This window comes from Cariama cristata, unplaced genomic scaffold (genome assembly GCF_000690535.1).
Source record: "Cariama cristata isolate BGI_N322 unplaced genomic scaffold, ASM69053v1 scaffold20970, whole genome shotgun sequence".
Classification (NCBI taxonomy): Eukaryota; Metazoa; Chordata; class Aves; order Cariamiformes; family Cariamidae; genus Cariama; species Cariama cristata.
In genome coordinates, this window is record NW_009595578.1 from 8,953 (window position 1) to 35,617 (window position 26,665).

Consider the following 26,665-nt stretch of genomic DNA (forward strand, 5'->3'; position numbering starts at 1 on the left):
TGTCCCCATCCTGCAGCCATTCACTTGCTGGTCATCTCCAGATGGGTGCACCAACTGGGAGTCATGAAAGCAGCACCCCTTAAAAGCAGACCGCGCATCCCTCCCTCTTCTGTTTCCTTAATAGTGATACCTGAATTTACCGAAGTTTTCACACTGATCTCTTTCTTAGCTATTTCTGTGTTATCACCCTGCAAATACCTTATGACCTCTTTCACTGACCAAGCTGTAAATTCCAAGAGCTAGCTATTAAAAAAAACCCACAAAACACAAAACCAAAAAACCAAACCCAAACAACAAAACTAAGCAAAAATTTCCATGTGTTTTGACATCATATTTCCATGTAACAAGACATTTTTCTTCTCATATGGGGCCACTGGACAATGACATATTTCTGTTCACCTGCATGAAGTCCATTTTCATTCACATTCATTCTGTATGAGGGGAGGATTAGGCTTCTGGCTTTTAGCATCTTTGTGACCTCCTAGAGTGCACTGTGCCATATAAACCTGCTCATTCTCTCAGTATTGAAGCAAGATGAATCCTGAGCAGTTACATTCATATCTTGGCAGTTGAACTGAGTATTATCTGGATGTAAACGCATTCGGCTATAACACAGGAAAATCCCAAATCCCAGCATCAAAGGTTACTTCTCTCTTTAATGCCACAAATTCATAATTCCTTCCTGCCAGCAAATCAACTTCTTAGTGGTTCACGGCAGATGAAGGATTTTGCTTGATTCCTGGTTCAGATATTTGTATTGGAAACATCCTTGATACTTATTAGAACCTGCTGAATCTTAAAACACTTTGGTCAGAGAAAGGACTTAAAAGATGTCGCCAGGAAAAAGTCTCAGCTGCTTGCCACATGAGAGGATTAAAGATCAAAATTTGTCAAGGGTGTGACAACTATATTCCTTGGAGCACATTTACTTTTATGCATCTATTACATGGATCGATGTTTTTTGTCTTCAAGATGCAACAATCTGTTATGCAACAAATGTCCACACATACAGGACCGTATGAAGACTTGCACTTGCAGGTGAGGAAAAAGGCATTTTCTTCCCCTTTGAAATTTCTCTGAGATAAATGATTCCTTTTTCCCTAACCCCTATGTTAGTTGCTGTGTTGAACCTGTAAGGACATGAATGCCAAGTAGCTGTTCCTAGTTCAGATGCTGCCACTAGCAGCTCAATGCTACCACAGCTTTGTCTAGACAAAGCCAAAAGCAAGAAAAATCAATGTTCTGGTGAAGTGCTAAAATGTGAAATAGTTGCCTAGAATTGTAACTTTAGAGGGATTAAAAATGAGCTTATCACAGGCACCAGTGAGCAACCCTATGAAAATATAATCTTTCTTCCAAAAAAATTCAACCTGTGTTTTCTGTTGAACACTTAAACCTCCAAGGCTTGCAGAGCACTTTGCAGTTTCTCCTCCACTTTCACTCTTACCTCCCACCTCTGATCTGGGAAGCCTGGTAAGCAAATGAAATGGGTTGAGCTCCTTCCTTTTCAGGCTCCTGTTACGTTGGAGCTCACATCCCTTTCCCTCTGACAAAGCTTTAACTCCATCTTCCTCCTTAAGCCTCCTTCCCTATAACATAAGAGCTGAACTGCCAGCTGGTGCTTTGCCTTTGTGCTGTGGACCACAGAAAACTATTCAGGTGGTCTCAGAGGGCATAAAACATTAACAGCTTCGAAGAAATATTTGATTTTGATTATCACTGCCATAAAAATACTGTGATTAATATTATTTACTACTTCACCAATGACTATTTAGTCCTTAGTCACATTCCTGTGAGGCAGGTAGGTAAATGGAAGTGAGAAAGACTCAGTCCGGAGCTAGGTATGAATCAGTTGCACAGCCCAGGTTTGTAATTCCTGCCAGTCTTCTCCACAGAGGGTTAGAAAACATGTTTTTTCCCATGTGACAGAGTAACACCCCCTGCTTCCCCAAGAAAGACTCATCAGGAAGAGGAAGCACCATTTCATGCTTCTGTAAACAGGAGCAGAAAGAGATCACCTGAGAGAACAAGGGCAACACTCTCTGGGTGGTCTTTAAAAGTTCTGCTTAATTCCCACAAGCATGGAGATACAAGTTTCCAGAGGTGCCAGTACCTAAAAGGGTATGCCTAATGCCTGATCTCTAAGTGAAAATGAAGATACAGAAATCATTTGGGTGCATTTAAGTGACCTGATAGGATGATGTTTGTACTTTCACTGTTGCCCACTTGCAACCGAGTTCACCAGCAGATCCACAGCGTAAAATAAAAATACTCTGATAGCTATACTTTGGGGAAAAGTTAAGACTTGTAAAATCATATACACATGAAAAATCATGTGTAATATCAAGGTGTAAAAATGTGTAAAAAATAAATGTGTAAAATCATATACATGTGAAAACCTCAGTTTTCACAGTACCATATGATTTTGTAACAGAGTGTTCTATATCCTGGTTATTACCATTTAGTACTAGAATGAAACTCCATTGGGAAAAAAAAAATTGTTTTCTTTAAAACCTTTCTTCGATCATTGGCAGCAGTATTTTATCTATATTGATTGAATGCACAGGACTCTGTTTTTTAATTCTCAGTTTAAAATATGAAAAAATATTTCATAGAAAGTTCAAACGAACAAGATCTTTTACAACCACTTCACAAGTGGCATTTTGATATTGACTTGTTCTGTCAGAGAAGATTCACTTCCTCTTTTAGGGGCATCAAATACCTTTGAAAATTTCAGTCTAATGATTCCCTCTTCACTTACATTAGTTTTGCAAGAAAATATGACTGACAAAACCAAAGTCAGTTAGTAACAACTACAATAAACCTTATTCACCTTAGCATCAGCAGGTCAGTTGGATGCATTTCAAAAAGTGCTAAGTGATTTGAGGCATAGACTGAGGAAGGATTTTCAGGACTCCCATTTTTAAACAAAGGTTTGTTATAGTACTCATGTGGAAGCTCAGACACTGAAATTTCCCAAATCACAATATTTTATAATTTGGCTTTTTTTTTTTTTTTTGCTTGCTTTTAGCTACCCTGCAGAGAAAACTCATGTTTGCAAAAGGGGACATTTTCTGTCAGTTCATAAATGCGCACCACATGTCAACCATAACTGGTTGAAAAAATTCCTTGCAAAAAGGAGGAATTCAACATGGGCACAGGCAATTCTGCCATATGAACAACATTTCGCATGCTCCACTATCTCGATTTGAGCAAAGCAGAACAGAGCCATCCCCAGTAAGCGGATGCCTTTGAAAACCATGCCTCTGTTATTTACAGCTTGGCAGGGTCTCAGAAGATAGGATCATTGCCAGGAGTGTCTTTTGAAACTATCCAAAATCACAAGTTTGAAACTCACCAAAATAAGAAGTTTGGGGCTGTGCTCAGCCATGAGCCTCAGCTTGGGTGTCCCAACCACCCCGTGAGAGAGGCACTTTGCATTGCACTAGCAGACAAAGCCCAGGAGAAAGCCCCTGGACCTGTCTCTAAAGCCTCAGACCAAGGACCACTGCCTCTAAAAATATTGGGAGTCTTTTGGCCAGTTTGGAGACGAGGCTCCTTTGGGAGCTCTGAGCACTTTATGTATTTGAGGTTGTTGCTTCTTCCTCCACTTTGAGGCAGATGCTGCTCCTCCCAAATCCCACGCTGAGGGGACTACATGCCAGAAGCAGCATGATTTTTTCCTCTTCTCTGTGTCTCTACTAAGAAGGAGACAACTTAGCCTATCATGCTTTCCAAAGATGATATAACATTACTTCGGGGAGGCTATGCCCCAGGTCCTGTTAGGACTCTCTCATACCGCTTCAGTCTGGAGCACACACTTGCTCCTTGCTCCATGGTATATATTGAGCTCCTTCCAGCAGGAGTTTTACAGCAAGCTCACAGTTGCTTTAAATTAGAAAAGTTGGCAAGTGGCTGAGGAAAGGAGTAGGAGCTTATTTAGCTGAGACAGACAGTTACAAAACTCAATACAAGAGCATCAAGCTTCAAATAAGTTTTCACAAAGTGCATTATTTGTCATCACAGCATTTAAATTTGTTTTAAAAGATTTTAAATCCCCAACAATTACCTGTTGGCTTGAATTTACAACTCTTACACTACCTAAACGGAGCATGCTGCTTTCCCTGAAAAATCCGATGTCATCTGCTCAAGTGTGAAGGTAAGTTGCAACTGATTCTACTTTCCTATTCTGACTTCTCTGAAATGCATTTGAAGAAGGGAATGTAATAGAGAGACCTTTCAGAAAAATGCAGATTTTTGCTGGGATACATGTGATTCCATTAGAAACTGACTGTAGTAGGGCTTCAGAGAAACCTGTTTATATATCTTGTCTTGTAAAGGAGTAATAACTTGGACATTTACGCACATAAGATTCCTATCTGAAAGTTGCCAGATAGATTTTTTTTTTTTAAAATCAAGGACACAATTTTCTGGCAAAAAAATAGCTTTAAATGTATACCTTTCACAGGGTTTAGGGTGATTAAATTGCCTAAAATATTTTTAAATAGTTCTCTCTATTTAGGTTTAATCTTACATTCCATCAACCCAAAACAGAGATTATTGTTTTTTTCCCTCGTGAATAATTCCACATCATTCCAAATCTTCACTTTAGCCTTTGTTGCTATGGTTTCATAGAAATTTGTTTTGCAAAAAAAAATAAATCTGTAAACACCAAATAAGTAATTTTGCTTCAGGGTCGTGCTCTTGCAAAGTTAAGCTCCTGCATTTAACTTATTAAACTCTTACAAATATTTCCATTTGTTATTTTGTTGGGGTGTTTTTTCTGTTTGGTTGGGTTTTTTCAAGGTCAATTAACTTTTTTGTGCTCCCACTGCCACCAGCAGTATGTTTCGTGCCTACGTGCAGACTAGGGAGAGAATGTGTGTTGTTAAATACAAATGAAATGCTGAGCGTAAGTGATTAAACACAACCTTGGTCTGGGTAGGTGAGAGTGTAAATGAATTAGGGGTTTCTTGCTCCCTTTTTTCCCCTGGGTTTCTGGTTACCATTACCCAGGCGAGGCTGAGGCAAGGCTTGCCTGCATGCCAGCTGCCCAAAACCTGATACTCACAGTGGTGGCTAATTTCTCTAATCCACTCACTTTCAAGGAAATGATGAAGCTTTTCAGGCTGAAGTTTTAGGAAAATGTGGGTGTGAGTGCAGCATTACCCACAGCCCTTGGAGCTGTGCAAACTATGGAAATTCACTAACAGCAACCTGCTTCAGAAATCACACAACTATCGTGTTACACAGCATGCTGCATTAAAGAGGCAGAAAATCCCTTCTTCCTACGGTGCCTGCTCCCTGTTTTCCCTGGCTTGGGAACACATCAGCTGTGCTACTGGACCAGATTTTCCCTGTTAGGAATGCAGGGCTGTCGGTCTCCCTGTTGCTGTGTCCCCATGGGCCACGCTCTGCCTAAGAAATGCATTTAAGAGTAGAGAAACACGGAGCAGAGAGGGCAGGGGAAAGGGTGCAGAAAAGCAAAACTAGAAGTGGAGGAGCTGATATGCCTACCCACGGAGGAAATCCTGAAAGCCTGGTTCCCTTTGAAGCTGCCCCTGGGTTAAGTTTTGTGCCAAGTGGGAAGCCCACCATCACCATCCTCACTGAGCTCTGGAAAGGTAGAGCTAGGGGCATCTCCATCAGGTGTCATCTGGGTGAGAACAACGTCGTGTGGGAACTGGTAAGCATACTCCCCTCTCTTAGTGGTTGCCTATTCCTTGTCCTTCCTCCACAATACCCCACCAATCTGACAGGCAGGTGAGAGTGAAGGTGGCAGAGGCAGTGAAGTCTGGTCCCATTCCATACTGCTTAAAGACACAGAAAACAAGATGGTTTCTGAAATTGAGTTTCTCAGCCACAGAGACTGCTTCTGGCTCAGCAGCAATAACAGAGAATGATGCAAACAAAGAATGTAGTATTTGTATTATTTCATCCCCTACGTCATCTCCACACTTCACTGTCATGGTGGCAAGGTGAGAAGGTAGATGGAAATCCACATATGAGCAGTGTCCTGCGGGCTGGGTTTGAGTGCCTGCGGGAGAAGATGCTCTGTCCCATGCACTGTGATAGAAATGACTGTCATTGCATGATCAAATAACATCCGTTACCAAAGAGACACACTGCAGATGATAAAATGACAATTTAGAATGACAAGAAAAGATTAACCTCACAGGGGAGTAAAAATCATCAGGCTGAAACCTTTTATACAAAAAAGAAGCATTAAAAAAAATACAGTGTTTCTGATTCCCAGAGGCTGCTTGTCTTAGACAAAAGACAGGTCAAACTCCATTTTATCTGCTGAAGTGGATTCTTTGTTAGTCAAAAGGACAGCAAAGCAATTATGTGATTGCCTTGGCAGAGAAATCTTCAGGCTTTGCAGGCTTCTCTTCATGATCATACCCAGAAAATAAAGGCTGCAAGTGAGATAATAACTGGCCAGATTTACATTTTGTTACAGGGATTGGGCTGCAACTGTCAGCAAAAGGCATTCATTTTTACTCACAGTCTCTCTAAAGTAAGAGGTGCACATCGGTAGAGCAGTTACCCTGTTGGGTTGAAGAAGAAATCCAGATGACTCCGATTTCCCAATGCTGAAATAAATTGTTTGGGTTCTTCATAAATTACGATTCATTTTTCACTTTGGAAAAGCAGTGTGAATCTGTTCCTGGTTGTCTAGCCTCAAGCCTCACCTGATGTTGGAAGCAGATAGGAAAGCTCAAAGCAATGAAGGCAGAACTGCAGAGGACCTGACTCAAGTCTTCAAAGACACTTCATGGTTTCACTAAACCTTGGGGTGGGAGGGAATAGGACCATATGATCAAACAGTCTACACATTTCTGCAAGGTGTATGTGTTGGGAAGCACAGAACTGTTTAGTATAAAACCAATTCTTATCACAGAGGATAATGGGGATCATTTTTAAAGGGGAAGAATAGGCTGTGCATAATGGGAAAAAGATGCTGGCAGTGAGAGGTATACAGTTATAAAATAATCCAGAGGGAAAGAAGGGAAAAGTGTTACTGGCTGGGATGTTACACTTGGTCTAGGCAAACCTAGAAGAAATCTGTGGGGAGCAATCTTTCCTAGGCTGAGAGATGTGAGAGTCCGTATGTTGTGCTGGCTTAAATGTATTGGCTCATCTTCAGTCTATCTACAGGATTTGTCTTCCTCATCTGTGTGAGTGTCGCGTTGCTCAGACCCGAATAGGGTGTAGCCTACAGAAGTGGAGGCCAAATCTTGAACAAGATTTAATGGAGATAGCTGACTGTGTTGGACGCCATCAGGCCACCCATCCTATTTTCAGCTTACGCTCTCCCCTCCCCCTTTGGAGAGACCCCAAACCCAAAATCAGACACCCTGCAACAAACAGGAACATCTGGCAAGAGTCTGAGGTTAAAGCTGGGGAAGGAAGGGAACTGTTCAGTAAGGAGATGGTTTTTTCGGATGTATTGTAATTCATGCACTCTGTTTTATTTCTCTCTGTTTCTGCTACATTCTTTCAATAAAGATATTTTTCTTTCAGGAAAAAATGAGAGTGGAGAGGGTATTAATAATGGAGGTGGGACCTGAAATGCAGTTTAAAAAATGTGCAGTAAAAACAGGGAGTGACAATGCTATAAAAACAAGGAGGGCTTGAAGGGCAGAGCTGAAGAAGTGTGTGTCCAGCCATCTCACCCCACCTCTTTCTGTTGATCCGATGGGCCTCGTGGCTGGGTCTAGGCCAGCATGGGAGTCTCATCACTGCAGCACAGGGGGACCTGATCTGTGAGCTGCTGAGAGAGGGACCTCCCTTTTTTTTTTTCACCCTTGGAAAAAAAAAAGTAGTCTGAACTTTTTCTGGATTTGTCCAGGAAAACTCACCCTTTTCTTGGAGGGAGACGCTCCTTGTGCTGGAACATGCATCTGCTATTCTCGCTAGCAATTACAACTCAGGACCAAAAGTCTTTTCCCTTTTCTGCAGTCTATAAAAACTTGATGTTATGCCAGTCTTGCTAGCCCTGCACTGATGTTCCTGCACAGCGCCAGTCTGCTGCGTTTCAATGCACCTGGGGATTGAGCCCATCTCCCCAACACATCCCAGACTGCTGTTTCCAGTCCTTTTCATTGTCACTAAACAGTGGAAGTGGCTCTTTTGGACTTAGCAGAGAAACACCTAAGTAACTCTTTGCATCCGTTGCTTATTCTACATACTATGTCAGTATTTTTTTACAGAGTAATTGGCTCCTTTGAGTCTTTATAAGCTCCAGCTCCGCACAGATGTGCTCTGAAAGTTATGTTCCAGAGCCTGTCCTTTTTTTGGTCCCAACACCCGAGAACAGCCTTTGATCACAGCCCTGCATTAGCAACCCTCCCAGTCACACACATCTTTACTTGTCTCCAACTTCTCTTCAGTTCCTCTGCCCTTCTCCTCCTGTAAATTACCAATCTGGTATCCTCCTTCTCATAGCCTTTCCATTTTCCTGGCGTGTCTGTGTGTTTACCCAGGGTCTCCCTGTTTACCACCTCCTCATAGGGCATTTCTGGGGGGCCACTGCTGGCAGCTGTTCCTCTCCAAAGTGATCGCAGTCAATGGGCCATACTGTAACCCCTGCTCAAATGGTGTGGGAAGGCACTCTACTCTCCAGCTTCCTGAGACCTGATTTCCCAGGGGTTGGAGGAAGACCAAGGCTGCTTTGGCCTTTCTTGAGTTACTGTTTCTGTTTTTCAGTGCAGATATTCCTGCTAGAAAGTGGCGATACATGTCTGCAGATGACCTCTGAGCACCAGCTTTGAGGTGAGGCAGTGAGCAATTATTCCAGGAAGAGGTAGTTATTTTGGAGGTGGAAACACGATGGTTCATGCTCCAGCAAAGCAGTTTGCATAAAGGCCTGTCGTCCAGGTCACATCTCCTGCTTCTCTCCTGGAAGAAGGGAATTTTCACTTCTCTCCCCAGCTTTGGTAAAGGGAAAAGAAAAAATGGGAAAAAAAAGTTCCCTTTCCTGATTCAACTTCATTATCATCAACTTCATCATTATCAACTTCATCATCAGCTTCATCATGTATCTGAGTGTCCCTCATGGGAATGCAATGATAAAGTAACATGGGCCATCAAGCAGAATGAAACAGGTTAGGCAGGGCAAGCAGGGTCAGTGGTCCTGGCTAGTTGTGGAACCGGTTGTCCTGATACCTCTCCCTTCCCTCCTGCAAAACCCAGAGACAGCAAGTCCTCTCTGCCTAGGGCTAGCTCCGGGGTCTCAGGGGGGGCTCTGCTACACACCCAGGTCTGTGGGTGTGCAGTGGGTATTTTTTTGGTTTCTCTAGAGGAGGGGCTGCATTTCACTGTATTTTAAGCTTTACAGCTGGATCACACTGCTTTAAATTGGAATGGGGTTTTGGAGGCTGCATTGGTGATTGTCTTCAGTTTTTTAAGGAGAATTGAATTTCATCTGCAGGATTGCTTAGAATATCACTCCTGATTTTGTAGCCTGCTTCAGGCTTCAATATTTTTGTGCCTGGAATTTCTCAGACAGAAATACATGTACTTTGCACTGCGCCACACCTGAATGGTGCCTCCTGCGCTAGCAGAAGGTGTCCAACTTGTAGGACCTATACTGTACAGCCAGTCTGAGAGCATGCACTGAACCTGCCTGCAGTTTCTTGCTCTGACAGATCCGATAAATTATTGGAAAATCTTGGTTAAATGCACATAATTCTCAAACTCACCTGGAGAAAATATCCAGGCAGAAAACGAGAGGATCTTGGGAACAGGAGCTGTCAGGAACCACCCAGCATCTTGGTTTCTCCCTTTCTGCAGGCATGCTCTGTCCTTGCGCATTACAGCTGATGTCTGAGAGTTTTGATTGCCAAAGGCTGAAAAAAAAAAATATCTGGCTGGTGTGTGTAAAACATCTGTTTCTGCAGCCCAACAGGGCATGTATTAAAACCCTGCAGTGAGATCCAGGCCACACTGAAGTCAAAACAATCCTCGTGATTCCCTTTCGGGGGGTGCCATAAGAGGATGCACAGACCAGGTCTGTCATGGGTGCAGCTCCATGGATGCCCAGGGTATATTTGGATTGCTGCATCTGGCAGGATTTAACCCCAGCTTTCCAATCCTGCAGATAACTGCTTGTAGCCAGGAGGGTTGTTTTCATACCTCCTGAACAAGGTGAAAGCCCATGTGAAGTTCTTTGACATGGTATGTCTCTTGGCTGTTTCCAACCTGCCTTAGCAATTGGGAAGTTGCATCACCTCCGCAGGGATACGCCAGAGTTGTAAAACATCTCCGTTCCCTCAGTTAGCACTATTTTCTTCATCAGAAGGGGTGGCCAGGCCGCCTACTGCCATTATTGCTCACACTTGAGCAACCTCTGCAGCAACTCTGGCATGAGGCTTGGATTCCTAAACATTAAGATTTGATGATCCCATAGCAGAAACAGTTTCGCTTGCACGGAAGAACTGTCAAGATACCCTTAAAAGGAAGGCTCTGTCGAGTGCACGCTGCTGGAGATGCTTGCCACTGCTCTGACCTCCCCAGAAACCATCCTGAGCAAGCCCAGGAGCAGCCGTGCACCTCCCCTGACCCACCGAGCCCCTGTGCAGAGGAGGGAGGGCCCGATCCTTTCCAACCCCATGGCTAGAGGTCAGCAGGACCATGCCCTGGTACCAAATCCCCCTCAGCATCAGAGCAGCCTGGCTGGCTGCTTCACTGCACATGCCTCCTTTCCAGCGTGTCAGCGGAAGCAGATGTTTCTAATTTATCACTGAAAACAAACAACTTAATCCCCCAAATATGCAGCAGTGGGGGGTGAGGAGGGGCCCTTCCACTTGAAGTCGATTTATAAATTGGATAATTAGGGTTAATTTGTCCATGAATGGAGCAAATATGTGTCAGATATCGTTACCAGTGCTTCCTCCCTCTAATTTTTGCAAGCCCTGAACATCCAAAGCCTTTTAAACCTGAGGCAACAGGACACGTTCCTGTTCTGCTGGCCAAAAGCGGCTGGCACTGCTTCCTTTCATCAACAACTCTAATATTTATCTATTAAGGCTCTCAGAACATTATTTATGTCTAACAGACGTTGCAGCCCTCCGTTGCATGAGTGCCAAAGGCAGGCCTCGGTGGCAGCTCCAGCACACCCCTTCTCACTTTTGAAGACGTTATTTCACCCCGGCTGCCTGAGAGCGAAGGCTGGAGCGCAGCGGGGGGCCAGGACAAGCCGCAGCCGAAGCCCCAGGCAGGCTGAGCCCAGAGCTCTCACAGAAACCGCACTCGCGTCGCTCAATGAAATGGCTGAAAGCGTTAGTGGGAAGGGGCTCGAGTTCAAACCCATTTCAGATAAGACTGAGAAAATTATTGCTTTTACCTATGTTGTGTCAGTGCTGGAGGCCAGAGCTAACCTCGGAGCATCTGTATATTGTACGTATATTGAGCTGTCCAGCCTACAAACAATATACGTACTCTACTTCTCCTGACATCTACTTCAGACCACCAGTTCCTACTGCTTACAGCTTGTGATATTGTTCGTATGAAAAGGCTCTTCTCCAGGCAGCTTGGCACCTAGCCACAGCACATCTGCCATGCACAGGCATCACTGAAGTAACAGCAATGCAGTAGCCTTAAAAAGATCTTAATAGCTTCTGGAGACACGGCAGCAATGCCAGCCCACTTCTGCAGAAGGGCAGAATTTGCAGGCTGGTGCCGGAGGCCTCTGGGCCTTGGGTGTCTGTGAAAGGTGATGAGAAAAGACAAGTCCTACCCACAATAGGATGGTCGAAATGCCTGGGTATCCACAAAACAGAAAGTATCTGGTGTGGGAATGAGAGGGGGTCCTCGTGGGGGGTCTCAACAGATCCATGGACCTGACCCCCGTCCCGGGGTGCCAGGCTGGGGACGTCAGGGGTCAGTGAGGCACTGTGCAGCCAGGAACAGGGTGCTCAGGGAGGCAGGGAAATGGAGGCAGGGTTCGTTAGCACGGTGTTACCTGAACCCCGGGGGTTTACGGGTTTGTTACCTAAGAGGTAAAATAGAAAGAATACTGAGCTTGATCTGCACATTGCTGTGCTAAACCTAGCCCTGTTACATATGAAAGGGACAATTGTACCAACTTCTTCAACTACACCTTTAAAAGCAGGATTTAATCAGGTGTCCTCTCCTGCTAGAAGATGCTGCAGTGCTCCTCATTCCTCATATGCTGGCGCCCCTGCTGCAGAAAGGGACCCAATGACACAGGCTGACCCCCTGGGTCTCCCACACACAAGAATCAGCCCCTGCAACCCCAGGCATGTGGGTGCACATACTGCAGCCATGGCATAGCACGCTGCTTTTGGAAGTCTGGGTTTTCGGGCTTAATTGCACCAGCTGAGTGGCTTGGAAGAAAATGCAAAATAGCTTCATATGCAGCTTTCTGCCGGGGTCACTGGAAATTAAACCTTACGCTGGAATGGTGATAGGGCTGTGGGATGTTGTTGTGATGACCAGTGCTACTCTTCTCAGCAGTCTCTTCTGCTGTGAGGGTTGGAGCAGCCAGGAGATCCTTTTCCTCCATTATTTCTATTAAACGGTAGGATTAGACCATGTATCAGAATTGCAAGGAACTTCTCATCAATTCCAAATCTTAGGTAGGCTAAAGAAAAGAGTGAGAAGAAGAACAGAAGAATAACAGAAGGAAAGCAGGATTAGAGTCAACAGCAGCACTAAGAGCAGGAATCAGAGCCCTCAGTGCTCTGCTCCAGCTACTACACTTCTGTCCCTCCCATACACGATATCCGTAAAGTGATCTGGGAAAACAGTGGGCTTGAGAAGAAAACTGAAGACGACTGGAACAACACTGAGCCTGAACAGAGCTGAAGCAATTCTATTTTTGGACTAAACAAAAAAAACTCAAACAACATTTTTTTAACTCAATCCAGACAAGCTTGTATCACTTAAGCAGTTTTGTGCTACATGCAATGAGAGTTCCAGCACCAGTTTATTCTGCAAAGTTGCAATCTGTTTTTCAGTTTTGAGGCCTTTTCCCAAATGAAGAAACCATATACCATTAAATTAGTTTGTACCAGTGATGCAGTCCTTTACTTCTTGCAAACTGGGCTGTGCTTCAAATGGTGATATACACTGTAAGTGACTTCTTCTCCACCTAGTTAAAGAAGTGCCTTAGCTCATTCTGTACCCATGAAGTATGGTCAGGCATACCCTTCTGTCAGAAAGCCTCGTACTTGCAGGAGAGAGACTGGTTGCAGCTCTATGCAAGAAAAGAACATTTTTCTTTGATGTTTTCAATAGCATGGTCTGAAACAGCCTCAACCTCACTCCAGACCTGATGAAAAGACTAATGAATTTGAAGGAGGAAAGCTGTCTCCAATTTCCAGATATACCTTGAACGTGATATTTTTGGGCACTGATTTTTGTTTCTGACTGTTTTTTCCAAGGCTGTAGAGAAGCAAGGACTACAGATTTAATTTACGGGGGATTTGATCTGTTGCAAAAATCACTATTTTCTTAAACTGTCAAAATGTTAAGCATAATGTTTTACCATCATGTTGAAGACACATGAGCAGCAGATTTTTGATGGGAAAGTGACACAAGCTACTGATAGAAAGCATGCTTTCTAGTTCCCAGGGAGATTATCTTGCCTTCCTACCTCTGATGAAGCAGCAGTAGTTGAAGCGAGTTTTGCTTTTGGCTGAAGATACACCCCACAACGGAAGAGAGAGAATGTCCTTGCTTTAAAGCATCTCCAGGCTTCATTCATGTTGTCTGACATCTAAGAGGCAAGACAGTTTATTAAAAAATCCTTTCTGACCCTCAAATGGAAAATCACACAGCTCCTCAAGTGCAGGCTCAGGACATTTGTATCTGAGCGTGAGATTTGCTTTTGATGGGTTTTAATGGTATGTGTTGTTGATGTTCCTAAATTATATAGCTCAGTGAAGCATTCAAAAACAAATGTTCAGCCCCCATGGGGTATGGTAAAAGGCCTAAGGATAAGCTTTGATGTGGATATAAAGTCATGGTAGCTGTCAGGTCCTGAGTCATCTTCCAGTGGCACCCACATGACTAGAAAGGGAATATATATACTTTTGCATATTTTTGAGCCAGAACTTCAGCTGGTGTAAATTAATTATGCTGTCTTTGCAACCAAGGCAGCAGTACTAATTTATATCAGCTCAAGATCTGACCATTTGGATTTCAAGACTAAGTTATACGAACAAGATATTGCACATTACAGGTTTAAAAAGGAGATTTGCTTTTTACATATTAATAGCATATTGAAATAAATTATACATTAAAAACTCAGAATTCTTTGTTTTTTAATCTGCAATTTGAAGCATCAACAGGAATTTGCAGCTCCTGAGTTCTTGCCCATTATTTGCTAGTCCCTATACTAGCTGAGACACCACGTGAACAAGTGCCGTTAGCATCTCACCTTAAGTGCGATATTACTGCAGTCCTAATTTGGCTGGCTTGGCAAATCTGAGCAGGTATGCAGCTCAGGTCCAGGACGGGGGTTGGCAGTATGGGGCATCCACATACGAGTTGCAAAGAAGCTGAACTGGATCACTCCAGGAAGCAGAACAAGTCTAGCATAGATCTGTGAGCCATGCTATATTTTTTTGTTTTTCTCAGAAGTAATATATAATTTCCTAGCTATGTGCCATTTATATATATGTAGTGGTGGGACCATGTGTAAAACAATATTACTCACCAAAAGCTAAATGTGAGATCAAAGTGTGAAGGCCATCCATATGAGCCACTTGTTTAAACATTTTCATTTTCATTTCTGTCTTTCAAGACAAGACTATCTTGTCTTTCAATTCTTCCCAAGACCTCCTTACGTATGAACTGAATTTCAAAACAAAAATTGATTCCAGATGTCTTAAGTATGTTTTTCCAGGCCTGCAACTTAACTTACAGCAATACTCACCTTCGTATGGTTTTTGATCATTACACATATGAATTCTCGCTGACAGCAGTGGAGATCATGGGGATCTTTCCTGGTTTCCAAAACCAGCTTTTACTAATTTGAATCCCATTCCAGACTGTCAGAAGGGCTGTGTTTTAAGAAGGATTGTTCATTTGACGATCCCTAGAACAGCTGCCCACCACATGTACAGCAGCAGCGTTAGCACTTTTTCATTTTCCCCCACTTTCAGCTTCAGCACTGGAACCCATTACATAGCTGGCGTCTCACAAGTGCTGTGTTACTTTGCCCCTTGCCTCAAAAAATGATCTGTAATAGCAGGGGGGCTATTAATAACTATCAGTTAACTAATAGCAAAGACAGCAGGTAGGATGCCAGCCCTGAGAGATGACCACTCAATTTCTTACTCTGCACAGACTATGTGACCTCTGGCAAATAAAATCATCCTTGTGCCCTAGGTCCACATCTGTAAAATGTGATATTATTTTTTGGCTTCCATGCCAGATAAGTATACTCAAATGATTGGGTGATCAGATATTGCAATACCCAAGAGTTTGTCATTACTTGGTATAAGGGATGCAAAATCTCTCTGGATCATAATCATTGAGTCAGCTCCTTGCTCTTGGGGGTAATGGAGGTCAGATGTGCTGTATGGAATCGAAAACCCTGAATAATAGAGTCATCATGGCAAGTATTGCAGAGACAGCTGCCAGCTGATTAGACCTGCTTTGAGGAGATGTTGGATGAGATGAACCCCAGAGGTCCCTTCCAATCCAAATTACTCCTGTGATTCTGTTCGAATGCTGCACTTCCGCAAATACATCCTCTTGGAGCACTGGTGACCATGGTGCACACAGCCCAAGTAGCATTGCAGGAGACAGCCTGCCTCCATCAGGCACAGACCAACTAGGTCAGGAAGGACTGAACTGATTCAGGGCAGCTCAATACCTGAGTACTTGTAGCCCCAGACTCATCCTAGAAACAGTGTAAATGCCTTTAGGTAGCACTGTGCCTCCATGGAGCCAATCAATGGCACGGTTTGTCTCCAGATGAACCATTTAAAGGTAATGAAAGTTTACCATATTGGGAAATATGCTCTCTAGTTCACATTTACCTTCCATGTCATCTTACATTGCCACTGAATCAGTGTTTCAGTCCTTCCCAACCTTTAAATGAAATAGCGGAACTGAGCCTTCTGGTTCCTATTGACTCTGTGTATGTTGCACCTCTCATGAAGGAACTGTCTGGGCTTTGTAAAAGCCTCATGAGCTGACATCGGAAATAACAGCTACTGGGATGTATATCCCTGTGATGCTCAAATCTTTTAAAGCTCTGTGTAAAATCAGACAATTTCAAAACCAAGTCTGATCAAGGCAGTTTAATGGACTGTGTCACATCAGACATAGGGACCTACTTTGTCAGGGTCTCAGAGAGAACCGCAGTGTCATGCCAGCAGAGCAGCACTCCCAGCCTGCAGGCAGCACAGTCCAACCAATCTTCTGGGCGATGTTTGAAAGATAAATCAGAAACATACGACTTTAATTTCCATATAAGAGTCTACACTTCTACTAGGAAAAAAAGAAAAAGAAAAAATATTTTGAAGGTTTTGATGTGGTAGATCATGACATAGACTTCATCCAACAAGTCTCAAACATTTCTATTTGTGTTATAGCTCCTGAGGTCCTGGCCAAGCTTCCACTTTCACATTCACAACTCCAATTGTAACTATGACCCTTTGAGAACTTTTTTCTTAACTCCTATATAAATGCCTGTGAATGCGCATACAATATTCAGTAAAGCAGATGACATTTTCAGAGACCACTGCTACCTCCAGTCATAAGACATGATTGCACGTGGCCAGAGTAAAACGCAGTGCCCCAAGGCTTGCAGGGCTTACACAGCTGTGTTGTGGCTGAAACGGGCTGGGGGGGAAATGACACCGTCCATGCACAGGGGGCTGCAAGCTCAGTGCCCCATGACTTGTTCCTTCCTCAGGCAAAAGCCAAATCCCTGGGCAGAAACCAAGTCACGCCTGGGGGTAATTAGCTGGTGCTGAAATTAGTGGTGTGTTTCAGATGTCCGTACTGAAAACAAGGTTTGGTTCTCAGAAGTTAGGTATATATTCTGCTTGTCTCAAAACACTTCACAAAGAAGCAGGTAATAGCTCCCAAGCAGTTTTTGAAGTTTAGCCTCCTGTAGTTACCGACAGAAAGCTGGACGGGATCCCAATACGCTCCGCTCACGGGGCTGCTGTTTAAAACCTGGGCGTATGTGAGTAGTCCTGTGCGCCAAGCCTTGTTCCTGCAAATCAGGTCACAAGGCCTCCACATCATAAAACAAGATTAAAAGTAAAAAATCCCAGCTATTTTCTAAAAATAGAGAAGTTGAACTGGGAGAGAGGCAGAAAACATGTGCTTGCCGATGGCTTAGCAGAGAGGGAAGAGGTCTAGCATGGCAGGTGACAACAGGCTCAGCTCTGCGTGGCTGAGCAGGAGCCAGCGCAGGGGAGCTCAGCGCTGACCTACGTAAACAAGCCCTAGGTATGAGACTTAAGTCCACTGCAGAGAAAAAGTGTTTTGGTATCTGAAGAACAATACTTGCAGCCATACTAGTTTTAAAGCAACAACTTTCAAACATTAATCAAAAAAAAAAAAAAATCAATGCCAATACTTTAAAATTCAAGATATACATATAGGGTTTGATAATGCCTCATATTTTGAAAACATTAGTGGAGAAAGGGAAGGAGAAAACAGCAGGAAGAGTTGGAAAAGGTCAAAATTAATTTATTGTGGAGTTTCAGTATTTGATAAAAGAAGCAGATATAAATGGAAACTAAATTGAAACTGAGTCTTCTCTCATTCAACACAATATATCATTGCTACTAGTCAGCTAAAATTGGGAGAGACAATTTAATTACCAATAAACAACTTTCAAGTTGTATATGTAGTTTAGTGTCTTAATAAAGTTGCAAAAAAACGAGAAGCAACAACAAAAGCTGAACCCAAGCCTGAGGTTCAAGAAAAACCTTGATAACACACATACAAAACGCGTAAGGGATTTTTCAAGTCCGTTGTCACACAAGAGGAATAACACACTAGACAAAAGAGATCATTTGATCATTCTTAATTAAAAACTATTATTTCCTTAAGCTAGAAATGCTTATTGAAAGTTTTGAGAGCTTTCTTTTTTTATCTTTATGTTTCATAAAGCCAGGAATATTACATTTACAATATTTTAAAGTTTGATTTTAGACTGTAAGTTTGTTTCCCTTTTTCACTCTTTTGCAATTGAATACAATAGAATGAATGAGGACTTTGATTTTATTTCTTTCTTTCTTATTTCTTTGCTACTCCTTTTATTATGTCTAAAATATGGGGTTTTTTTCATCATCTCCATAAAACCTCTGTCTTTATTGTCTGGGAATTGAATGACTATGTTTAAAGCAAAGTCTTTCCTCTTGAAAATATAACTTTAGAATAGAGCAGGGAACTTCTTTTTGCTGAAAACTTACATTTATATATTTTAAGCTACGCCATTATCTTGCTTTTCATATTCGTCTCATTCTTTGTTCTACTGAGGACTTGTTTCAAAAGCTATGCTTGTTTTTATGAAGCTTAGTAAGTTTAAGTAGACTAAAGGAAAGAGAGAGAGAAAAAAAAAGTAAACAGATCTTTCGAAGGAGAAAAAAAAAATCTGAAAAACACTCATTTTGCTTGCAGGCGATCCATTGCATTTATGATGTCCAAAATGCTAAACTTCAGTCTGGGTTACATTTCCTGGCTGAGATACAGAGATTCTCAGAAAATCGAGGTTTGAAATAGAAAGTCAGCAGTAACTTCATCTGGAACACAAGGAACCTCAGCAGAGGGGACAGAGCTGAGAGCACTGCCACTTGGGAGCTGTGAACTGAAATAGAGAAGCTTGTCATCTTTCTTTTATTTTTAAAATATGTGAACAAAATAAAAGCTGAAAACATGCATTGTGTTTTCATTTTGCTGTGCCTGCGCTAGAAGCATTCCTCACATACCCTACCGGTACAGAGCATGACATGCCACAGTTTCTGTGCTCCGATCGCTCACTCTTATGTTACTGCTCAAGTATGCATTCAGAAAAGAGCCAGGAGATATAGTAGATTTATTCTAGTTGTCGAGGTCAAGGACTCCTTTTTTTTTTGGATTCAGCTGAGAGGGAACTCTTCGCTCATAACACCAGACAGGCTTTCTGCTTTGCAGTCTACTGTCAGTGTGCACCACTGATAAAAAACCATGTGAGAGTATTTTTAAAGGAAATTATTTATCAATCTAAAGCACAGTGAGTTATGTGCTTTCTTCAGTGCCAAAGTTAGGGGACTTTCAGCAAAGCACAATATCTGCATGCACTGCAATTCAGAGACTCCAGCTGCTGGAAGCTCTTGCAAGCCATGTAAGTAATGGGCTTTATTTTGTTGAAGCAAACTTCGTATATTCTCTTGCCTCATAAAAACTCTGAGATAATCTAAACTTGAGATTAATTTCCTAATACTAGTAATGTTGATGTCTTGCTGTTGCTTTGAATAATGCATGTATGTCAGCACATTAAATAAATAACTTGCCTTTCTACAAATGTTTTGCTTGTGAGTAGTGTAAGTAGCAGAATCTGTACACGGCTTGGGCAGGCTCCATTTGCATTTCTCATCGCTGACCGCTTCTGTTCTCCGTTTGTGACTGGCACTGAGAACTCTCTGATTTCTTAGATGTATTATTACTCTGATTTCAAGGACAATGGGAAGCTGGCAGGAAAATGCAAAACCTGTGCAAAGGCAAACAAAGAGCAGAAGGGTAGTTTATAAAGCAGCATCAGTGAACCCAAAAGTGGTGTGTAACCCCCACGTTGAACTTGTGGTCTTGTGGGATTTTATATGCATTATAGTGAGGTTTAAGATGTCACAGATTACGTGACTAAGAGGAACATTAAATGGCAGAAAAAATACTTTGATTACTTTATAAAATGTATCTTGATGCTCATGCTCGTATTTAAGTTAATCACTTTCTGCATGGTTATTTGGAGTTTATTGCAGGGGATGGATCAACTTGGTCTGAACTTCTTAATGTAATTTAAGGTCATGAAATATTTCCTTGTTCTCTATGCAGTTCATGTACGTATTACCATCAATAGGCCTGGCAGGCAGGTGTTGAAATCCCAGATTTCTCTTCTTGTCTGTGGGGTCCTCCCTGCCCTTTTGATGGCTGCCCATATGCAGATAGGGCGATAAATGAATGGAAACTGGCTGTTGTGTCAGGAAGCTTTATTAGCTCCACTGACCAGGTACAGGTGGTATTAACCTGAGACAGAAATTTCATTCACTCAAAGTTCCCAATATCTTTCTGTCTGGAGAGTCTCTAGGCCCCTTGCATTCCCTGCAGCCTTTCCAAAAGCACCTTCTATTTGGCTTACTCTTTTTCCCAGTTCCTAACAACTTTCAGTAGATCCTTCCCTCCAGGCCCCATGTCTGAAAGGTGCAAACTCTGCCCTCCAACCCTCACAGTGGAAATCTGGCACATACCCACAAGGCAATACCAATTTTATTCATTGCAGATACACCACCACAATCACCTCTCGCATCAGGTGCTGAGAGGAACACACATGTTGCCCCAGAAAGCTTACTATTTCTCCCAGGTACTAATGACCTTCATTTCCATGGCAGTGCAAGATCCACGTGGGAAAAGGGGCACCATTCATTAAGGGAGGTGCCCACGGTTCATTGAAGTCAATGGGAAGGCCCCCCTTGACTTCAGCCAGCAGTCAGACCCGGGTGCCAAAATAGCAAGGAAATCAATAGACATGCAGGGCTGTGGAGCTGCAGTGAGCTGCTCCTAGGGAAGCTGGGGTGTCACCTCCCGGAGCGAGAACAGGGAAAGGGTCTGTAGAAAGAAGTTTGCAGGGTGATAACAATCACATTTTGAATGTGCATTGGCAGGAGGGGGTCAGAAATGTAGAGGAACCTTGTGAAAGTCAGAGTCCTCTCTCCTCTGCTGATGGAGGAAGAAGTTGTTGCTTTTCAAGAGTGTTTGGAGAATGACAAAAAATTTAATTTTCAGTACAGAGATGGGTAAGAGCTGCGGTAATGCTTTTTTTTTTCTTTGCAACTTAACTCTCACATATCTAGCTGGTGTAACTGCACTCAAGGGATAAACCAGCAGTTTGTTATATTTTTGGAATGTGCGTATATTCATGTGTTCCATTAGTCTCTTGGTAAATGCATCTTTTGAGCTCTAAAGCTTTCTGAAACTTTCATATAGTCCTTTGCTTTGAAGCAACAGATGTCTGTGATAAGCAGATGGTTATGGCTTTGAATTTGAACATCTTTAAATACTTTGTTGTGTATATTTTATGGGGAGGAATATACTCCGTCTTACTATGCAGAACTGATGCATTAAATGAAAAGTATCTATGTCTGGATGCTTGATGTCACTTCCTAGCTTGCAAACCAATAAACCACATGTTTTTCAGGATTATTTGTTGTGGGATATTTTCACCCCATTACTCAACTTGTGTTTTCAAGTTACAAACCAACTGTGAAATGCACTAGTCTGATGTGAGTTCAGTCAAAGCAAGCAAGCAACACAAAGAGTCAAAGGAGCTGCCGCGGCTGTGAACTGCATTCTCATGCTAATGTATACTGTGAGCAGGCTGACATCTTCCTCTTGCAGAATTTCCCAGAGGAAATAATGCAATGCCTATGGAAACAGGCAAAATCTTTTGATCTTTCTTATTTTAAAATTTCATTTTTCAGGAGGTACAGCTATGAAATTTGATGAGTAGAGAATATAAGGACATAAGATCTTAGACCAGGAATAAATCTGGGAACACAAACTGAAAGAATAAATCTCAAATAAGAAGATAACTCCCATTTTCTTTCAAGGAAGAGAAGTCAGATAGACAGATTTCATCCAAATGTTTTCCTATTGGATATTCATTTACTTCTCTAAAAATTATAGTTCTTTTCTCCCTCTCCACCTGACTTTCAGGCTTGAAGAGTTTGTTTTTTAAAGAAATCTCTTGAGATAGTCTGTGACATTTGAACTGTTTAAACTTGAATTAGTTGATCTTAAGAATGGATTATCACACAGATTGTTGAAGGCTTTGTTAACTATAATGACAAAAGATATGTTATTGCATGGACTCAGTGCTTACACAAGGCACCAGCCTGAGTTGAAAGAGGAGAAATGCCTCATTTCAACAAAGCTTTGGAGTTTTTGCCTCCACCTTTGAGAAGGAACGGGGCTGTTGAAGGGTTTGTGGTGCTGCTGGAGGAGTGCTAGAAGAGTTCAGTGGTGATGCAGGACATGCTCTTTCCCTCCCTCTTTTCCTCTCTCTCCATTCCCTCTGGGAACCTTTTCCTTCTTCGTTTCTTCAGGATACCATAACCCCTAATGCCAGGCTGTCCCAGAATACAAGTTTTCCCTCTTTTGCACCTCAAATCAGCCTCTCTCTATTCCACAGCACCGTGGCTGGTGTTCAGCCTTGCTGGAGAAGAGAAGGCTTGGGATGGAGAAAGGGCCTGATGGGGACGGCATGGTCCAGCATAGCTGGTGGGCCAAACTGTCCACTGTTTGGACTTGAGTGGCTAATCCCCATCTCTGCAGGTACAAGAAAAGTAGCCCACATGTAAGAAATGCACACAGGCTGCTGATCCTTGTAGTCTGTTGCCCAAGACTAACAGCTGCTTTAATTATTGTTTTGATTAGCTATGCTTTTCCTGGTGGTTTCCTCACCCAGATGTCTTCTCGGACTGGTCACTACCCAAGACAACAGTGGACTAACAGAACCATTACTTTGACCAAAGAGAGTAGTTCCTTCAGTTCCACTTCGAAAATTTTAAGATCTCTTCTGTATCCAATACTGCAGGGTTTAAAAGAAAAAAAAAAAAAAAAAAAAATTGTTGAAAGGTTCTATTTTATAGTCTATTATTTGACAGTATGAGGTTTAGAAATCTACATACAAATGAGAAGGAGTTGTGAAAACTCCTGACTGATGTGCTGTCTTTCTTTCTGACAATTCTAATTGTTTAAAGGCTGTAACTGTTCAAATACTTAAAAAACTACAGACAGTATTCTGCTGCCTGACAGCAACGTAACTCAGAGAGAGGCTCTCCTAAATAAATCCTTGCAATGATATGAAGAGATTACTTTCTGATGTGTGCCAGACTTCTCTTGGATCTACCTCAAGATCTCTTTCTCTCTGGGGAGACCTACTATCCACTACTGGTCTGGTGCAACGCCTCAGCACATACGTATTTATTTCTCTGAATACCACCTCTTGGGCTTCCAGATGTGAGGACTGAGGCAAGACTCGATAGCTGTTGAGTTGAGAAGTCTGTGAAGGTACAGAAAACTGAAGACCATCAGCAAAACTGCGAACGACCATAAGTAGCAAAACATCCAGAGGTGACCGGTATGGAGACCTAAGACCAGTTACCATTACTGTGATTCCTGTAATGGAAAAGCTCTTGGCAGGCAAGGAAGCAGTGCAGTGGCATACCGGTTTGCAGATGGGAAGCTAGTCTGGAAGCTGCTCTAAGCAAGCTGCTTCAATGGAGGGGTTGCAATGGGAACACAGCCTCTTTGCCTGTAGGAAAATAAACCTGCTGCAACAGGTATTGTCATCCTTAGTTATCAATAGCTGTTAGTTAATGCCACCTCTGCCTGCGTGACTGCCCATTTCTGAAGTTCAGTGAAGTAATTAACATATTTGATATCTTAAATGTAGTTGGGGGCAGGGGGGAATCTGCTTATGTTCATATCCCAGAGGGAATTATTTCTGTTATATTTTTAAGGTTTCCTTTGTGGCTTTTAAGATGTTTCCTGAAATCTGCAATTACATTCATGTAACATCTGCATCCAGCTTTTTCTAAAATAACAGTGAGGCAGACTATGTGGTGATTAAAACAATTCTTTCTCTGAACTTTATCTCCCTTTTGGTTTATCAGCTGATGCTCTAGAAAGTAGCTTCTGTCTTGAGGGGCTATTGATAGATAGTTCACTGAGATAGCTCAGTATCTCAGCTACCTTGTTGCTGTGAGGCCCTTGACAACACTGAGAAAAGATTTGGTGTTCACCACAAATTGACTTTGGCAGTTTTTGGTAGTTCAGATTCTTGACAGCAGTGAAAGCCTTTGGTGGAGCATGTGGGAAAAGGTGACAGTGAAGGGAGTCAAAAGAAAGTATTGGGATTCTTTTGGGGGTTTTGTGGCAATGGGGAACCAGATTCAGCATCACGTGGTTGCAACAGCAAGGGCACTGCCAGCACACCCTGATCACTGCCTCAGTGCATGAGCAACTTACCTGCACAGTGTCATTAGCATGTTCCCTGAATCTTGTCCCTCAGAGGAAAAAATCCAGAGTACGAAATTCTAGAGGACTACAAAAAAATCTTCAAGGTTCAAGACAGCAACAACACACACGTCTGAGGATCCCAAACAGAATAATTCCCAGTTACAAAGCTGAAGATTTGGACGCTATGTGACCATGTTGGGTTGACCGTACCATGGCTGCTATGTTCTGCTCCTTAAAGAAAATGCTCTGTATTCATGGCCATTCTTTGTTCAGGAAGGAAAATGTTCAGATTCCTTAGTCAGATTGAGCACCAATGGTCACAGAACATGAGGGTAAGAATGCGTATAAACTGAAAATTAAGGTATTTTATCATTGTAATTATTGATAGACACCACATACTCCTAGATTTTTGTAATCTACAAATGGGGAGTCATCATTCTTTTATCTATACCTGCTTTTGAACACTATTTAAGTTCCTATAGCTCAGGTAGGAATCAGAGAAAAAACAACTTTTGGAGGTTCCTGCAGGAATCAAAGCAGTGGGGTTTGATGGGTGACTTAAATACACTGGGTTTTGAGAATAGGCATGGACTCAGCACATGAGGGGAAGAGTCATCCTCATGTTCATCTTCCTGGTTGAAGAGAATGATAGCTTCAGGCAGACAGCATGCAGAGACTCTTGGATGAAGGTGTTGCCAAAGACCATCCCAATAGTGCATCTATGGTGTATCACACTTGAAATTAGCCAGCAACAGCTATGTCATCTTGATTTGCATCCTGAATCAAATGACACAATAAGGCTCTGGAGAGATGGATCCACATTTAGCTAGCAATAAAATTTTTGGTTTTTATGAATCACTGAAATTTCAAAATTCTCAAGAGTGTGTTTCTCTAACTTTCCACCTTGCCTCTTAAATGAAGAAACATCCCGCTGTGGCCACATCTATGACATCACCTCTTCAAGGAGAAACGGATATCGCACTTATTATGTCTTTCTGAAAACAGGAGGGGCAGAAACGGAGTTTTGGACATTTTTCATACACATGAGCTATGAAAAAACCTTGCTCATTATCAGCCCTCTTTTTGAGAATAAGCCTACATTATGGTTGAGAACAAGTTATGTTTCATGGCCTACTGGAACCTGAAACAGAGCACTAGACCTTATTCCAGAAAAAAAACAGTTCAGGGAGAAGTATGAAATGCCCACTTGTGAGATGAATGTTGTTCCTAAGACAATCTCATGATAGAAGGTCTTTGAGCTACATGGCCATTTCCAAAGTGTGAAAGGACCCCGGCTCCTTGCAGGCAAGGAAGGAATGTGAAGGTCCAGGGAGGCAGTTCTGCATATGGGCTGGTGGTGACTGGTGAGCTCCCTCCTTATTGCAGATAAAGCGACATGTGGGTATTTTGATATCTTTGTGTCCCCCCCTGTGTAGCCCTTTGTTTTTTTCCCATAGAAAGAGTTAAAAAAACTCCTCCGGCATCTCCTCACTAGCAGGGATTTTTTCAGTGTAGGATTATATAAATTGTATTTTGCTAGCATTTATGGAAGTTATGACCACACTCTGTGGTCAGAGCTGTGTGTATATTTGTTTATATTGATTTCACTGTAATGCTAGCTTGTTGCCCCTTGTAATGAGGTCTTAAGTTTTTCCCTCTTGGCCTCAGGTGATATTTTCCAGATTATGGGTATTCTCCCTAAACTGACAGTGTGTTACACGTTGTAGTACTGTATCACTTTGTCATGTCTTTGAGGGCTCAGCTTTCATGCAGGTGTCTAATGCTGTTCTTGAAGTTCATGCTCTAATGCAGACAGGACGGTTGGCTAATTTGTGCTTCAGATGGCTTCTACCATCTTTTCTTCATTGCTGCCAGTGTTTTCTCTTGTTTCCCTGGAGACACCAGATGCATCTAATGATTCAATTCCAGCTTCCAAGCTGAAACAGATCACGGACAGCAGCCATGTGTTGTTCAGATGCTTCCATGGAAGGGAGAGATCTTTTTCCTTTTTCTCTTGCTGAACGAATTCAGTCAATAAGAACTTGTTTTAGAGCAACTTGGCATTGCTTTCAGCTAACGCCAACCTTTTCTAACTTTTTCCTGAATTCCAAGCTTTTAGTATATCCAAAAGGAGTTGCCTTAAAAGAAAACTGGTGCCTGGGACAACATACCTTGCTCCCAGCTTAAATGACAGGACAAGAAAAGTATTTAAACCTAAAAGTCACAGGTTGCAGCTGCTGAAAAATAAGACAACAGCCAGAAACATGCTTCTCCCCAATGCTGCACAAGTAGATATAACATATAATGTACTACAACATCACAGCAGGTCTCCCAAATTGAAAACAAAGCGAAATAAAAGACTACCGTACCTTGGCTCTTAAATCCCTGAATGTGTTGTCTGTGTTGATTCGTTACTTTGATTTGTGCTTCTCCGCACAGCTCATTT

At 42.4% G+C, this 26,665-nt stretch overlaps 1 protein-coding gene across 1 annotated transcript in view; it reads left to right on the top strand.

Moving 5' to 3' along the window:
* Window positions 1-3,934: 3,934 nt before the first annotated feature.
* Window positions 3,935-26,665, top strand: part of C1QTNF7 (C1q and tumor necrosis factor related protein 7) — a 50,922-nt gene continuing 28,191 nt past the window's right edge. Inside the window, exon 1 of the mRNA XM_009702727.1 lies at window positions 3,935-4,159. The gene's annotated coding sequence lies outside the window, so the exon portion shown is untranslated. The remainder of the gene's footprint in view (window positions 4,160-26,665) is intronic.